We start from the raw sequence: 14,915 nt of genomic DNA on the forward strand, positions 1-14,915 counted from the left end.
GACTCAATGGCAGTGAGTTTGCTTTGTCTCTATGTATGCAGGTTTCTGTGACTACAACTCTTCAAAGGGCCGGAAAGCCTCATCTCGCTCCCACAGAGTGGCTGGTGGGATCAAACTGCTGAGCTGTTGGTGAGCAGCTGGACTCATGCCACCAGGGAGGAATTTGGCTTGATTCATCTCTAAGCAAATAAATTCTTTAGTGTTGAAACTTCTCTATATTCATCTAACTGGATATATTTTCTAAAATTCAGTAAATCTTATGTCTTTCCCACCCCAGTAGAATAAGAGGGTTTATTTCATTCATTCTAGAAATACATTAAGTAAAAGGTAAAAATCATAAACCATTTATCTAATGATAATTAACTGTATTCAACATTGTGGTAACATTTTTATATTCTGAATATGTTATACATTTTAACTGACTTCAGTTGTACATCCTTTTGTATAACTGTATATATATCATTGTGCCAATGTGGGCCAAAAGTTAAGTGAAATATTTGTTTGAAAAAATTACAAAATCAATATGCATAGTAAGCTCTTTGTGTATATTTATCACATCAGAGCTTATATGTTCTTGAGCAAACAAAAGTGAAATTAAACTGCTTAGGGATAAGATTATTTGTTCTGAAAAAATTACCCCTTATAGTAAAACATTCTTCATTTTTCAGAATTAGCTCCTCCACTAGCTTGTCAGGGAACAAAAACAACTTTTGGAGTCAGTTAATCATTCATTTTACATTGAGGTTTTCCATCAGAATATTTAAGCAATATAACAGTTTTTGCTTTGCATGTATTGAGTTTTTCACATCATTCTGACATAAGACAGTGCTCATCATTACGTGTTGCACACTTGTCCAGGAAGAATCACAGCAGTTTCTGATGTTTCAGCCATGGCACGTGGTTATGAAGAAATCTGAGGAAGAAGCAGCAACACTACAAGTGGGCATCCTTCTACATAATCTCCAAATCTCAAGTCAGAATGAATGGGGAACCTATAGGATTGTCGTAGATATACAGGACCAGCTGGCTTTGTTGCTCACATCATTGAGTGTCTTTCCTGTTTTCAAAGACACTTTACCAAGCACCAAGCATGAAGTTCTTCTCCAGAGACTTGCCTAGGCCCCCCCCCAAAATTGGATTCAAGTTCACCATGACTCAGGTGTCTCATGTGCTCCATAGAGCTTTCAATTCCTGTTTTTTTGTTTGTTGGTTTCCTTTTTGTTTTTTGTAGGGGGCCAGTGCATTATATTTCCAACTCCTTCAGGGCACATCAGGGTAGATTTTTCAATTTGCAGCAAAGCACAACAATACGGATTCCTGTTTCTCCGTAGCTGGATGGCATCCTCTATGGGTTGAGTTCCAGATCCATGTGACAGAAATGTTGAGAAAGAATTCCAGGAGAGTGTTTCTATAAACCCAGCTGCATGGCTCTCTCTGTGTGGGAAGCGAGGTAGCCTCTTGCAATTTCAGACCTGGGGCTCCTACTTGACCCTGGGAGGATGGAAGGCAGCCCCGACCTACCACATACCAGAGGGTCTACAGCTTTATGAATTTTCTGCTCTTTCATTCTTGAATTGTTGTAGTTTTATCAGACATTTCTGAACCCAAAGAAAAGCTATAGCTCACATTTTAAAAAGTCTGGTTAGTCACCTCAGTGTTGGAAATGATAGATTGAGGTGCTTGCAAAATATCCGAGGGATCATGTTAAGTGGTGTCCTGGGTAAGTGAGCTGTGGGATGATTGATGTGGGTCATAATAAACCTGTGACAATGTGGGGTTTGGGAAGCTTGATCTTCATCAGCAAGGGCTTCAAGTCCTCCTCACCTTCAGCAAGCAAGGTTGTGCCATTGGCTTATCCCTGGTTTTGAAACATTGCTCCAATCCCGATGCCACATTCAGTTTCTTTGATCATTTGCTCAGTATAAAGATTGAGTAACCATGGGGAGAGAATACAACCCCGTCACACACCTTTCTGATTTTAGACCATGTAACATTCCTTTGTTCCATATGCACAACTTCCTCGTGATCCATGTACATGTTCAGATTGGACAGAAATGTCACAAATATAACCAAGGCAAAAAAAATCTTTTGATGTGAACTCAGGGCCTGGAGGTCTTCTTTCAGTCAATTAATAGATCAGTCTATTGTGATGCAGTATATTACTTGATATGGGTGTTCTAGCCATAGTTTTTGCAGCTCTCCCCAAATAACTGGTTAGGACTATGTAAACTCGGTATGTTTCCTCTTTTCCTGATGGGCTTGGTTAAGAGATGGGGAGGAAAAGTGCTGATAGGTTTATAGGATTTAGTTGTGATTGTTAACAGTTATTGTGATTGTAAAAACTTGGAACTCTAATGTAGAGATTTGTCATTTTTTCCATCCCTCTTTGTATAAAATAAGGCAACTCAAAAGCAAGAAAGGGGAATTCCATTACCATCCAGAAAAAGAATGCAGAGTGAAGTGTATTCTGTGGACCTAGAGATCCTTGTGCACTGAACCATCTCATCCAGGAGACGGATCTGTGACAACAGAGAAGTGGCAGCAGCAGAACCAATAGCCAGAGCACGAGCACTGCCAGGAGATTCCTGGACCCTGGAGCAAGTAAAACTGAGTGACTTCAGGCAGAAGGCTTGCTCTTGGGGTGGGGTGTATCCAGGCACTAACTTGGGGGAGCTAGATTTGCTGACCCATGAAACTAGAGCTGAGTACTTGGGACTGAATTCAGCTTATGGCTGAGGGGTGTGTTCCTTGGGCATGTATCAGCAGTGCTAAAAGAACTTTGTAACCTTGCCCAAGCAGGACAGTCGAAAGCTGAGAGAGCTCTGCCCGTGGGCATGGGTGAGAAGCGCTTGTGCTGACCAAAGGACAATCTCCTGAGTGTCCCTGATCCTTTTAATTTCCCTAATGAATTCCATCATTGTGCGTATTGGCTATGAGTTCCAGATGGCCATTAAAATGAATGCCTGAACCCAGCAGAGACGTAGAGAGCGCTCTGGAGGAGCCGCTGGTGTAAGCGTTCTGCAAACAGGTTGGAGCACTGAGGTACAGCTGATCTCTATTTCACAGGAATCAGCCTTGGGCGGATGTGGAGCTTGATTTTTCTTCTCTCACCTTATGAAGTCTGGGGAGGTCAGATCCCCATTCTTGTGGATTTGATTGAACTATTGAATTGTATTCTAAGTGATGATGTGCCAATAAAACCGTTTTTTTAAAAGAAAGCAAACAAAATGAAGTGAAGGAGACTTTAGGGAGAGGAAATTAACATTGATAGAGGCTGTGGCAAACTGGGAAATGACTTATTACAAGGCTGCAACTCATACATTCTATGTACAATTGACCAAACCACTACCTGTGCCAAAACATCCTCACAATTGTTATGTTTCAGCTTATTATTGCCGTCATTGTGTCCATCCATCTTGCCTTAGGTTTTCCTCTTTTTCTTCGATTATGTCCGCCAGGTACTACTCTCTCTAGATAACATGCCCAAAGTATATGAGACAAGTGTGGCCAGCCATGCTTCTAGGAAGCATTCTGACTGTACTTTCTCCAAAATATATTTGTTTATTCTTGCGGCAGTCCATGGTACTTGCAATATTCTTCTCCATAATTCATATCATAATCTAAATGCATTCATTTTCTTCAGTCTTCCTTGTTTATTTCTCATGCATATGAAATAATTAAAAATACAAGTCCTCAAAGTGTTATATTTGCTACTGAAAATCTTAAACAGATCTTGTACAGATTTTCCCAAAACAATATTTTGATTTCTTGATTGCCCTGTTCATGAGTGTTGATTGTGGATCCAAGTAAAATGTAATCCCAAACCTGACTAGACTGGAGCATGTACACTGGTTCAGATACCAACAAACAGAATCCAGGACAGATAAGCCCCTCAGGAACAGTAATGGGAGTAGCAATGCCATGAGGATACGGGGATGGTGGTGGAAGAAGAGGGAGAAATGGGGAACTGATCACAATGATCAATGTATAACTCTGTCTGCCCTTGGGATGAACAACAGAAACGTGGGGGAAGGGAGACAGTGAATGGTGTAAGATATGAAAATAACAATGATTTATCATTTATTAAGGGTTCACAAGGGTGGAATGGTGGGGGAAGGAGCTGATACCAAGGGCTCAAGTAGAAAGAAAATGTTTTGAAAAGGATGATAGTAACATATGTACAAATGTGCTTGATATAATTGATGTGTGGATTGTTATAAGAGCTGTGAGAGACCCCAATAAAATGATTTATATTAAAAAATTGGCAAAAATACTTTCATATTTTTTTTAATTTTCCACAATATCTCTGGGTCCAGTGGTGGTGATTTGTCTTCTCCGTTTTGAGTTCTAAGTCATACTGAAGCCCGTATCCTTGATCTTCATCAGCAAGTGCTTCAAGTCCTCTGGGCTTTCAGCAAGCTAAGTTGTGTCATCTGCATACCACAGGGTTTTAATGAGCTTTCCTCCAATCCTGATGCCACGTTCTTTTTCACATAGTCCAGTTTTTCTGATTATTTACCTTGCACACAGAATGATGGAAGTATAAAAGTCTGACACAAAACTTTCCTAATTTCACACTGCTCAATATCCTATTGGTCGGCTCAACTGGCTCCTTCCTTGTCTGTGTTCAGGTTCCACATGAGTACAATGCAGTATTCTTGAATTCCAAAACTTTGAAATGCTATTCATAGTTTGTTATTATCCACACAGGGAAATGCCTTTGAATAGGTAATGACGTATAAGTAAATATCTTTCTGATATCCCCTGCTTTCGATCAAGCTCTATCTGATGAAGGAAATTCAAGCTAGATTCAGAAGAGGGCAAGGAATGACATCCCTTTTCTGAATCTAGCTTGAATTTATGGCATTTCTCTGTCAATGTACTACTTTGTGGTAATAACTTCTTTTGTAAGAATTAGTACCAAACTAATTCCAAGAAATTGGAGATTGAAGAAATACCCAAAAGTTCAACTCTGCCCAGATGCTAGCCTGCTCCATCCCCACTCCTCTCTGGATTCTATGAAACCCCTGCAGTGTCCCATGGAAACTCTTGAAAGTTTGAGGATTTCTCAATGTATCAATTCAGTCCAAAATCCGAAGGTCAGCCAGGTATAAGACAGATGCTCTGTCCAGAAGACGAGCTCCACTCTTGGCTCTTAGTGATGAGATCATACACCCTGCTTCTCGGAGGGCTCATTTGGTATCCAGCAGGATGCTATTGCAAGGAATTCTGCTCACAGTTACTCCCAGCCAAATCCTGGCAGTATCTTTCCCTACCTTCTTACCACACCCAGACAGGGAAAGGTCATTTTGTAAGTTACATGGTATAATCAAATTAACTTACAATCCTTAAACCAAATATATGATCTGTTCTACACCCCTGAACTGTATTTTATTTATGCATATATGACCTGGGGCCTCTGGCAGAATGTTTCCAGTAGGCATTGGCCTCCCACTAACCTTAATCACTCAGATTTTTTACCAGGTCACTCTAAAAGCAGCTTTCTCCTCTCACCTGTAGTATGTTATTCCTTACATCCATTATATGTAACCATAACCCAGAGAACCATTAAACTAAGAGTCTGGTCCAATTCACACCCTCAAATCAGGTCAGATCATAATCTCATCCTCTTCCTGTTCCTTAGCAGATACTGCCCTCCACATTACGATTATAGTCATTAGCATTTGGAATTCAGAATTATAGTATATTGTATAAGGGATTACAGCTACAAGGTCAATATTTATGGAGTATAATGCATACAGCATCCATTTTATTATTATCTTCAGAACAATTTTAGTTGTATGTGATATTAATGACATTTAAAAAAATAATTTCTGCATTCTGATGGGTCATCTTTCTTTGGAATTGGCACAAATATTAATCTCTTCCAATCAATTGGCTTAGTAGCTGTCTTCCAAATTTTGGGGTACAAACTAGTGAATGCTTCCATTGCTGTATCAAGTTTTTAAAACATGCCAATTGTTATTTAATCAATTCTTGTAGCTAGTTTCTCAGCCAATCCTTTAGGGTGGCTTAAACGTCTTCCTTAATTACCATCTCTTCTTGATCATATGCTCCCTCTTGAAACAGTTGAGTTTTGACCATTTCTTTTTAGTACAGTGACTATATATTTCTCAAGTCCTTTTTTATGCATCCTGCATTATTCAATATTTTGCCCATAGAATCCTTCAGTATTACAACTTGAAGCTTAAATAAATTCTTCATTTCTTTCAGCTTGAGATATATTGTGTTCAGCTTCAACTTGAATTTGCATGCAACCAAATAACTATTTGTTCCACAGTTGGCCTCTGGCCAAGCTTTGGCTGATGATATTTAACTTTTCCATCGTTTCTTCCCACATATGTAGTTAATTTGATTCCTGTATACTCCACTTTCTGAGGTCCATGAGTAGTTTCCATTTATGTTGTTGAAAAGATACTTGCAATGAAGAAGTCATTGGTCTTGCAACATAATATCATGTAATCTCCAGTTTAGTTTCTATCACCAAGGCGGTTTTTCCAACCATCGATCCTGTCTCTTTGTTTCCAACTTTCACATTCCAATGAAGAATAATTATAATGCATCTTGATCGTATGTTTGATCAGTTTCACACTAAAAAAGTTGGAAGAATTCTTTGATTTCTGCATTACTGATTCTAGTGGTTGGTCCATAAATTTTAATAATAATTGTATTAATTGGTTTCCGTATAGAGATATATTGATATAATCCTGTCACATTCAGTGTTGTATTTCAAGATACATCTTGAAATATTATTTTTTTTATTAATGAAATGCCATCCCTCTTGTATATGTCTTCCCAGCATGGCAAACCATATGGTTACCCAATTTTAAGTAGTCAATACCTGAAGTGAGCAAAAAATCATTAGAAATGCAAGAAAGGGAGAGGGGGTTAGAGAAAAGAGCAACATGGATTTCAGAAGAGGCAATGAAACTCACTCTTGAATGCAGTGTAGCTATAGCAAATAGAACAAATGATGGATGTAAATGGATGGAATAATTTTCAAAAGGCGACTTAATAAAATAAAGTATTATAATGAAATGTGCAAAGATCTGAAGTTAGAAAATCAGAAAGGAGGAACACTCTAGCCATTCCTCAAGCTGATAACAATGCAGAAAAATGTCAAACCTTGAGTTGCGATAATGAAAGTGTCAGTGGTCAAAATATTAAATGGCTAAGGAAGCAACAAAAGAAGATGTAAGGAATATACAGTCACTGTAGAAAAATACATATTTGTACCCATTGTAAAGTAAGGTGACAAACAGAATAAAGAAATTGTTGAACACTACCATTATTGTCACATTCAAGTAAATTTTTACTAAAGATAATTTTTTAATTATTGCAGCAAAATATTGACAAAGAGTGTCAAAATTCAAGCTGGGCTCAGAATCAGACATGAAATGAGAGATATTTTTGCTAATGTCAGACAGATCTTGGCTAAAAGCAGAGACTACCATATGTTTACCTGTGTTTATGCATTGCAAAAATATTTGGCTGTCTGGATCATAACGAATTATGGGTAACACTGGAAAGCATGTAAAAACCAGAACACTTACATGTGCTCAGGTTGTACACCACATAGATCAGGAAGCAGTCATTCTAACAGAACAAGGGGATATTGAGTGGTTTCTGTAATATAACATTTTTCATTTAAGAAATGGAAAACAGATGAAAAGTCCCCAATGTTAAGTAAAAAGACAGAGGAGTTGGGTGCAAGTGTAATGGGAAAACATGTGGTATCCTTGTAGGGATGGAAATAAAATTTCATATACTGGTTATGATATTGTACTATAGTTTTGCAAGGTGTTACTATTGGGGAAACTGGATAATAGGTACAAGTGACCTCTCTGTAATATTTTCTACAAGTGTATGCAAGTCTGCACTTTTCTCAATAACAACTCCATATATAAAGGCAACCACAAAAAATAAAAATGTGAAACTAAAACATTATGGCATAGGATGTGACTCCAGAAGTTCAGGAGAATGATAGTGATAATAACTTTAGATACAGCCAAGTATTTGTGTTACAATTTTAACACTAACTGCTAAATAAATAGAATATTTTTAAAAGACAATGAACTGAAAATATGATTGCAGAAATAATTCCAAATACGTTGCTATTCACAATAAATTTTTAAAGATTTAACTTGACTCTTATGACAGATTTCAGATTTGGAAAAAATTCAAAATGGAATGCTATGCTGCTTTAAAAAATGACACAAAATGCTTAAAGGCAAAAAAAATTGTATATATACCAGAAATATACTAACCAATATAAAGCAGCTGTAGCAGTGTTATTATAAAAAACAAAACATTAAGGCAATAAGCATTAATGAGATTAGAGTACATGCTAGGGGTGTTCAGAATAAATCCCATTTACTGAGCCAGTTAATCCATTCTCTAGACGCGGTGAGAATTGGGTACTAATAGCTCACAGCTTCCCTTTTTCAAACAATAGCCCTGTTAAATTTTTCACCTAGAATATTACATATCAGCACGTTTAGTACGTGCTCACAGGCAATGATTGAAAACAGGACAGAGACATCAACTGTGTAGGCATAATTCAAATTCACCATGTAAGACTGAAGGCAGTCTCTGGCAAAATCATCCTCCTTATTTGATTTCCTCTGCCTTATCCTTCTTCTCAAGGAGCCTTGGTGGTCCTGTAGGTTAGGCTTTGGGTTGCTAACCACTAGGTTGCCAGTTCACACCCATCAGTTGCAGCATAAGAGAAAAGTGAGGTTGTTTGCTCCCACAAGGACTTTTTTTTAAGTCTTGTATTGAAAACCCTAGCAAGCCAGTCCAGACCAGTATGAGACTCAATAGACTTGATTGATGGTATTGGGTTTGAATCTGGTTTATTCTTCTTCTCGCACTTCTATTCTGGAAGCCCGCACTCAATCACTTGACAAAAATCTGCTTTTAGGGAACCAAACAAGATAACGATAAAGGAGGTATGATGTAATTTTAAAATGCCTGATTACCCAAGACTATACAACAGTCTTAAATCTGCATGTACCTAGCAGCATCACCTTCAGAAATCAAATTGGCAGAATTATAAGAGAATATAGCAAATCCATAATCATAGGAGGTGATTTTAACTTATTACTCCAAATTTTAAAAGAAGTATATAATACAGAATATGACATTCTTTACTAGTCTAATATAATTGAAAATATGGAGGAATTGAACTCATTTAATAGTGTGCCTGCATCATTCAACAGCTACAAAATATTTTAAATTACAAACTTTTAAAATGTTACCTCAAACCAAATTTCTGGGATTATGTCAGAAGTTTCTGTCAATTGAAAAATCTCCCAGTGGTCCAGAATAGAACAATTTGAGAAACAAAGTACTAAAGCACTGTTGCGTTATTACTCAAAGGGTAAAACAGATACCCCACCCCTCATTTGTCACCAAGATGATGCCCCCAATCCAGGTTTGTCAAACAAACTTAGTGGTGTGGGAAAGTGAAAATGACCACATCAGATCCTAAAATAGAAGATGGCTACATCAATATATGACTGCCAAATCATGGAGAATCCAGTTGACACATAACCTTAACCATCATATCCAATGTTAACCTCACCTTGCACCTCACTGTTCATTACTGCCATTTGTACACCACTAATGTAAACAAAAAGTCAAATAGTAGGTTTCTCACTATTGTAATTAATACAAAATGTCATATAGTGAGATAGTTGATAAGTGATAAGTAGATGCATCTATCTATAAGTCTCAATATCAAATATATAAACAAACACATAAATAAATGAGTGGCAAATTCCCATACAAAAGAATTTCACTTCCCTTTCCTAAAGTGTGGCTTGTGCATAGGTAATTTCCTCAACAACAAAAAAGACAATTAAGAAAGGAGAAAATAATGTAACACTACAGTAGAGAAACCAAACACTACCATTGCCTAGCGACCAAGGTTTCTACGAAAAATTCCAAGTCATACAATCTTGATATGATGTAATGAGAGTGATATGCTGAGGTCTTCCTCAAATAATGCATAACCCCCCTTTCTAAAGTCTAATAATGAGAAAAATTTTAAGAAAAAATTTAGGAGCATTTTGACTTAGTCACCAAAAATATAGAAAGTCACAGAAAATTGTCACAGCTTAGAGGAGCCTAAAGAGACCCAATATATGAATGAAATAAAATTCACTAGAGAAGATCCAGGAATATAAAAAAATATTAAAATTTTTTAGTGAAGGTACCTAAATAAAGTAGGTACTTTAATATTAATACATTAATATTAGTTCATTAATCTGGTAGGTGTAAGATGTTAATACTAGGATAAATTGAGTGTGGGGAATATGGGGATTCTTTTACCTTCGCAAGATTTTCCCACTATACCACCAAAGCTTCTTAAACTATTCTGAAATTAAATATGAAGATTATATATATATATATATAGCTAAGTTATGGAAATATTCCAGGAAATGTTATCATTTAAAATACATTCTCTAAACATAATGTAGTAAAATAATAATATGAAAATAACAATAAATATCTAAAATAATTATACATTACCAACAAAAATGAAAGCAGTGAACATTACTGAAAAGGCAGATTTGTAAAGCACAAATATAGCCTAATATTTTTTTCTTAATCCATGACTCAAAAGAATTGTTACTTATTTGTAGCCAAATAACCACAAAAATACTACATATAAAAGCACAGTACACAGCTATAGTAATTAAAATTGTGATGATTGCAAATCAAACATTTAGATTAATAAAACAGAATGGTCTAGAAATACATTTTTACATATATGAAAATTAACAATATGACTTAGAAAACATTAAAATTAATGAGAATAGTAACTAAAAGTTTTTAAATAGATGACAGTAGATCAATTGAATATATATATATATATATAGAAATCTGGATTTCTACATCATACAATAACAACTCATAAACAAATTCCACTAGGGTTTAAAGAACTAAATATTAAGAAGAAAAAGAAGGAACAAATTTCTAAGGCAAAAATGTAGGAAAATATTTCATGACTCGAGAGTAGAGGGTGGTAATATATTTCTGATATAAAAGCCCCAAAATAAAAACATAAAGTAATTTTTCAAAATTTGAATATATCATAATTTAAATTTTGCCATACAAAAAACACACAGTAAATTGAGATCCTACAGTCTGGGAGAAGACATCCCCATCACATAGATAAAAGCAGGTGGAAGATTAAAGAAGTCCTACATAATTGCTTTTCTTTTCACTGCTGAAAGTGGAGCAAAGTTTCTTGTGAGGTGTTGTCCACGTGGTTCCAAAGAGTAAAAAGCCCGGGAGGTTTTCTACTCCAGCACAGAGTTAGGGTCTTGAAACCCAAAGGGGCAGTTCTAACTTTGTCCTATCGTGGCGCTGAGTTGGGATTAACACGATGGCAGTGTGTTAAGGTTTCTAGCTTTGTGTGTACAGCAGAATGACGCACTGCTCAGCCCTATTCCATCCTCACAAGCGTCACGATGCTTGAATTCATTGTGCAGTCACATCCACCTCCTTACGGGTCTGCCTCTTTTTCTCTGACGCTGTACGCCACCTACAATGATAATGATGTTCTTCTCCAGGCTCCTCCTGATAAGACGTGCAAAGTTCTTGAGACAGTCTCACATTTGTCACTTCTAAGCAGCCTTCTGACTAGACTTCATCAAACACAGATACGTTCATTTTTCTAGCAGTCCATATTGAAATAGTCACCCTTCTTCACCAACATCATGGGTCAAAGGCACACATTGTTCTTCAGTTCACTCTCCTCATTCACTGTCCAGTATTCAAATGCATGTGAGGCATTTGCCAATACTCTAGTTTCAATCAAGTGCACTTTAGTCATCCAATGGGCACTTTTACATTTGAACACTTTAAGGAGGTCTTTTGCTGCAGGCTGGTCCAATGCCACACCTCACTTGATTTCTGGAGGGCTGTTTCATGGGTGTTGCATTCATTTCAGGTGATTGAAAATAACAATGGCGGGGCTAGGCACACCTTTACCCTCAAAGAGACATCTATGCTCTCTAACACTTTAAGGAAATGTTTTACAGCAGACTTACCCATGCATTTATGATGCTGTCTATTGGTAAGGCTGGGAGAATTGTTGGTTCTTCGTTGAGGTGTGCTTCTTTCTAAAGGCGGATCTTCCAGGCCTCTTCCATTTCAGCAAGCCAGATTGTGTCACCTGTATAGTGCAGATTTTCTTCATATTGCTCGACCTCTCAAGGAATGGAAATAACAGAACACTTCATTGTGCTCATGTAAAACCTGTACATAGACCACGGGCAGTCATTAGAACAGGACCAGGACATACTGAATGGCTTAAAAGCAGGAAAGGGATGTGCCAAGGTTGTATCCTTGCACTATATTCCCTCGGTTTGTATGCTTAGCAAATAACCTGAGAAAGCTGGGTAGAAGGTATTCAGATATTTCAATATCTGCCAGTTTTCCACTAAATAAAGTAACGACACACATCATTTCTGGTGTGCATTTTGGCTCTATCTCAAAATAGTTTCTTAGGATATATTACTAGTATGGAATTGCAAGGATATGAATGGGTTAAGGCTCTTGATAAGTCTTTTGCTAAATTAGTTCTAAGAAGTTTTGTAGCAAACTACATTCCTATTAGGAGAATGAGTATTCAAACTCAACATTACTGAGGACTATTAGTTTTTAAAAGAGTTTTTCAAGTACGACATTTAGGAGATGGTGAGTTTATGTTAATGTAGGAGGGAAAATTAAGGTGAATTGTTACTATGACTTAAAGAGTATAGATGTCCCTGAATTGTTTATGTAGATATTGCTGAATTGATATATATTCTGCTATCTATAGTTTAAACAACAAAAGTACATCATTAAAAACATGTAGCTATATACCTCATTTTAGTCACTTCTTTTCATGTCAATAAGGTTTTTAAATATTTCTTTGATTACTAATAAGGCTGGGAAATATATCCATGTATTTTCACCAATCACTTATGTTCTTTATTTCATATATTCTACATTTTTTTCTATTGAAATATTATCTTTGTTCTACTTTCCAGTCTCTCTCTATGATGACACTATTTTCAAAAGTGTTTCTTTGACATATTTTTATATAAGCAAATATCCACTCCTTATATTTATTTTCCAAAATTCCATAGTTATCTCAATTTTAAAAACTTCCAGATGAATGTTAAAATCACTTTCTTAAATTTCACAAATCCTTTTGGGATTTTTTATCAGAATTAAGTAAACAAATCTGATTTTTTGAAAACTTGGCTTACTTATAATATTTAGTCTTCTTATCCAGGAATATGTCATTTTTCTACAATAACATAAATCTTACATCTCTCCCTGCAATGTTTTGTCATTTGCTTCATCCAGTTTCTTAGTAACTTTATTTCTGGATGTTTCATATAAAATATTGGTTTGGTAAATGGGATTTATAATATTTCCTAACTAGTTATTACTACTATATGAGAAAGTTCTTTAGTCTGTCCATTTATTTTATATCTAAACTGATTAATAAATTCTCACATAAGTTCTCAGACTTTTTTATGTAGAATATTTGCGTTCTATGTAGATTTTCTTAATGTATTCATTAGAATGTCTGTTAGCATTAAATGATTGCAGTGATGGAGCATTTTTGCCTTGTTCCTGCTTTTGATTATCATCTCTATTGTCCCACTGCTAGAGATGAAGTTTATTGCTTTTATCTGGAAACCATCATATCAAGAAAGTATTTTTTCTACTCTAGTCTTGTGAAAAGTAATCATTTCATTTTGATAATCAGAAATGAGAATTTGAATTTAGCAAATAAATGCATCTTTTAAGCAACAATATGGTTTTGTATTTGTTTCTCTTTAAATATAAGATGTTTCTTAATTTAATATATTAAGAAATTTCCTTATTTTAAATCTTTCTACTTGAGCCCTTATAATCAGCTCCTCTTTTTCATCCCTCCCTCACCCTCCCACCTCGTGAATCCTTGATAAATTATATATATATATTTTTTTCTTTCCATATCTTATACCATCCACTGCATCCCTTCACCCACGTTTCTGCTGTTTGTCCCACTAGGGGTAGGTGGGGATTTATACATCCATCATTGCTATTGGTTTCTTTTACCCCCATCTCCCCCACCCCCTCCCCCTAAATGTTTTTAATATTTTATTTGCTTAGTGTTTTATTTACTTTTGTCTGAAGTGTATTAGTCTGTAAACTCTGTTTTTGCCCCATTTTACAAGGTTTTCTACCAAAATTTTATTACCTTCAAAAAATACATTACAAAGTATTTTCCCCTCTTTTACCATGCCCTGCAAATGTTTATTACCAAGCAATTATATATTCCTTGAAACCATAAATAATGTAATTCTTGGAAGTTGATTATAACTTCCCAATCAAATATAAGGAGCTAGGAGGTTTTTTGTCTGTTTTGTTCACTACTGTATCCCTATTGTCTAGAACAGTGCCTGGCACAATTTCAGCACTCAGGACATATTTGCTTAGTGAATATAAAAAATGAATGAGCCCTTAGGACTTCTTTTGTAATTGTTTTGATTTTCCCCCTATTTTTGCTTTATAAAGCTGATTTAGGGCAACACACATAATTCCAAAAATCCTATAAGGAATGATATGGTGGAGGACAGAGGAACCAAAAAAATATCTCATTAGGGTTTTTCATCTCAATAAATTCTTTTTCCTTCTCTTAAACAAAGAAAATAAATATAGTCTAGTAACCCCAGCTCACATATCATTGATTTTAAATAGCAGATCCTCAGGAAAACACTATGATAATTTATATATTGTGTTATATGGATTGTGGTGTCATAGTTATATGATTTGTGGTATATTTCACAAATACAACTTACTACTTATTGATTTGATCCTGGCTAACATGATGCTGATAC

The sequence above is a fragment of the Echinops telfairi genome, unplaced genomic scaffold (genome assembly GCF_000313985.2).
Source record: "Echinops telfairi isolate 266 unplaced genomic scaffold, ASM31398v2 ScPeMD7_7427;HRSCAF=8465, whole genome shotgun sequence".
Classification (NCBI taxonomy): Eukaryota; Metazoa; Chordata; class Mammalia; order Afrosoricida; family Tenrecidae; genus Echinops; species Echinops telfairi.